Source organism: Chenopodium album, chromosome 1 (assembly GCF_948465745.1).
Source record: "Chenopodium album chromosome 1, dcCheAlbu1.1, whole genome shotgun sequence".
NCBI lineage: Eukaryota > Viridiplantae > Streptophyta > Magnoliopsida > Caryophyllales > Amaranthaceae > Chenopodium > Chenopodium album.
The window spans coordinates 38,400,625-38,404,593 of record NC_137834.1 but is presented as its reverse complement, the minus strand read 5'-3'; positions in this window follow the sequence as shown (position 1 = coordinate 38,404,593).

Here is a 3,969-nt window from a genome sequence, read left to right as displayed (position 1 = left end):
CACAACCACATGAAAAATCGTTAGAAAATAAATAAAAAAACAAAGAATGCACATGTAGTTGGAATACTCACCGACGCACGAGTCGCCGAAAGGATCCTCTGGCGAATGTCGCCGACATAAGTGGCTCGTCTCTTCTTAATCGCGACTAATCGATGGCCGATAGGAAAACAAGCAGTCCCAAGCACCCTGGGGGCTAAGAAAGGCAGGTACGAGTATCCCCAAGCCTGAAACCGAGAAAAGATAAGCCTAAAGGAAAAAAGAAAAAGTAATAACCGAAAGAGGCTTAAAACACGTACCTCAGGATACGACCATGCCATGTAAGGGAGATCCGAGGCACCTCAATAACTGCCGAGGAATCCATCACCCGGGTCGCCTTGCCCATAGCTGTAAGCATACGGGCAAACGACACCTCTGCCCAACTCAGGTCACCTACTTGCCCCAAATCGCTGAGGCAAATATGTAACCCAATGGCGAAACGCTCTCCTCGGTCACTCAAGATGGTGACGGAAAGAACGTGAGCAATGTATATCCGAGCCAACTGCTCAGGTGTACACTGTCGATCAAGCTCATCAACCGACAACTCGTCGGCGAGAACCGACTAAGGACAAGACAACGCGTACACGTGAAGGGCCGACGCAAGACGATCCCCCACAAGGTCGCACGGTCTCTCGTCTGACCCCTTAATGAACTCTATTGTTAGTTGAGATGATTAATACAAGAGGAGGGGTGAATTGTATAGAGTTCCTAATGACTACTTTTTGCGGATTAATAAACAATGCATATAGGAACTTGTTAAAACACACAGATTTTACGAGGAAACCTTCCAAGGCCCAACTGGAAGTAAAACATTGACCCTACCTTAGGTGTTTCAAACACACAAACTTCACTATAATAGGGCAAACACCAAGTTACAACCTATTAGACACGGACCTTTATTTCACAAGTTCCTCACTTGACTTCCTACTTGATAGGACCCTATCCTACCCAATCTAAGAACCACACTTAGATTCACTCGTACCACCAAAGTACTACACGTACTGCCAAAGTACAACTACTTGTACCACCTAAGTACAAAACTAACAGCTTCACCAAGAAGCCAACAAAAAACTGTATATAAAGCAAACTACAAACTCACCCAAATAACCCAACCAATACAAATGTATAACACCTAGTATGATAGGTAAGCAATGCACGAAATCCGAAACTAATATGACAAGTTAGAATCTTGGTAAACTTATTCAATTATAGCACTGCGATTTCTCCACGCATAAACTCACAAAAACCTAAAATCATTTTGCTCTCTACTATTTATACAAGTATTACTCGTATAGAAAGTAGGTTTTCTAAAAGATAAATAAGTTAACTTAACTTATCCTTAAACACGGTTTTATGTAAATCAAGTGGAATAAAATCTTTTTCGGAAAATAAAATTAAAAAGATATTAAATCTTTTTAACAAACTGATTTACAGAAAAATAATCTTTTAAGAAAATCTTTTCCTAAAATCTATCTTTTATAATTTTCCATAATATTTTATTTACCAAGAAAACTTTTCAAGCTTCTAATAAATTTCGTGCATTAACCTACTTAACATATTAACAATAATTTATAACATAAAAACCTTAACTAAATATTATTGTTGCGCCGCGCTTTTGATCAGGTAGGTTACTTGGGCTCCAAGCTTATTAAGTTCCACCAAAGAACTTAAGCTTGCTGTCTTGAAGTTCCTGTTAGGGAACTTAATTCTTGTTAGAAAACTCTTCTTCTGATTTGTTTAACTCCTTCAATAAAGATCTCTTCATGTCTTCTTAGTTCCAATTACTTCTTCCATCACCAAGATCAACTTCACCAAAACTAAACACACACTTGAAAACCTTTATTAGTTGAGTTTGCTTTAGTTTAAGTTCCTCATCATCAAAACCTTTATGCTTCAACAATTTCCCCCTTTTTGATGATGACAAACTTAAGAAAACTCTAGAAACAAGTTAAACAAAATAAAAGGTCATATTTTTGTATTTTTGGTTTATTGACAGAATGTAAACACACACTTAAAACAAAACAAAAATCAAAAATAAACAAAGCAATCAAAAAAGAAATAAACTAAACTACAGCATCATATTAGAGAGATCTCTGATACTTTTTCAACTAGAACCCAGAACAACTTCAGCCTCCAAGTTTGCTTCTTCTTTTCCCCCTTTTGGCATTATCAAAAAGTCCTGTTTTTCAAGTTATTAAGCATCTAGCCACAGCCCCACAAGCAATTCATTGAGTGTGGGAAACTGAAGACAGCACTGCTAAGTTACCTTAAGCACGTTCCACTTTCCTGCATAAGTATTTAACATATACATATACACACAAGTATAAGCAAAATTCCAACTATTCATAAAACCCAAAAGATTTATCATATTGTTGAACAATTTTTTAAAAAAATTTACAACCAAAATTAAATGTTCAAACACTAAAACAGAAATTAAAATTGTTCATGACTGAAATAGAGAAACAGAAAGTAGGCTAGGCTTGGATATAGGCTGGAAAGGGTATGATAGGCTAGGTTTTAAGAAACTCCAGAATTTTCTTGTAGTCCTCCTTTGTTTGTTGTGCAGAAGCTTCCAGATTATCTTCAAGACTCTTGAGTTTCATAAGGAACTCTTCCTTTTGTACCTATAGAGCCTTGTCCTGTTCTTGCTGAAACTTCTTTTGCTCTTGAAGTTCCTTGTCCTGTTTCAGCACCAGCTTCTTGAGCTCTTTTAACTCCTTTCCCTGCTCCTGCACTAGCTTTTCCAGAGTTAACAACTGAAGTTTTCCAGCAAAATCCTTCATTTGCTTCTCAACCCTTTCCATCCTGTCCACCAATTCTTCAACTTGCCCATCGAGGATACCCTCCTCAACATCCAACTCTAGAGGCTGTTTCATGCTTGTCTAAGGAACAAAACTGGCAGATATCCTCCTACTCTTCCTTATAGGCTGCTCAGACACCTCTTTCTCTTTTCTTTTTCCTGTCACCTTTTCTTTCTTTTTCTCTCCCTTCTCTATTCTTTGAATTTTTCCTTTTACTACCTCCAAACTCAGTCCAGCTAGTGTTTCCTCATTTAGCACATTCTCTGGCTTCTCATCCAAAGCACCATACCTACCCTTCAGAACCACTCTAGCATTTTCAAACACAGTGGACAAAATAGCTCCATAGCCCACTTTTGTCCTACTTGGAACACAATGTGCTAAGTGCTGATACAATAATGCAGGAAAATTAACTTTAATTTTCTTGGAGAGACAGAAAATTACAGCCATATCTATAAAGCATGCCTCTCCCTTCTTTGCAATTCTTGGCAAGATGGTTTTCTTAACTAAGTTGAACAACAACTTGTTCAACGGGTTCAAATCATTGTGACTCATGATCTTCTTCCCCCTTTGACCACCTAGGGCTTCAACAATGTCACCAGTCAAGTAATTTCCTACTTTGACACTAGCTTTTCCCTTAATGTATGTTTCATACCCCTCAGTTGGAGTTTTCATAATTTTACCTAGGGTTTCAACATTTAATTCAATTTTTACACCATCGACTACACTAGAAATTACCCCCAATTTTGCTTGAAAATTTTGACAGAACTCAGTCATAGCAATTGGATACAAATAGTTTGCTGAAACTTTTGACAACAAGTATTCCCAGCCTTGGAACTTAATCAAATCGAGAAACTCTAGGAATCTAGCTTTCCTACACCAATCTTGATCAATACGATGTCCTACAACATACCTCCCTGCCTATGACTCAAGTTCGGCTTGATCAGTTACCTCCTCTTCTTCATCTTCCTTTTCTGATTCTTCCTTTTCTTAAATGTTGTGATCTTCTTTGTCTTCCTCTCCCTTATTCATCTCTCCTCCTTCTTCGTCATCTTCTTTGGTCTCTTTTGAATGTTTCTCTTCAGCAAACTCGTCAACTTCTTCAATTTGCTCCTCAAGAGACTTCTCTCTTTGT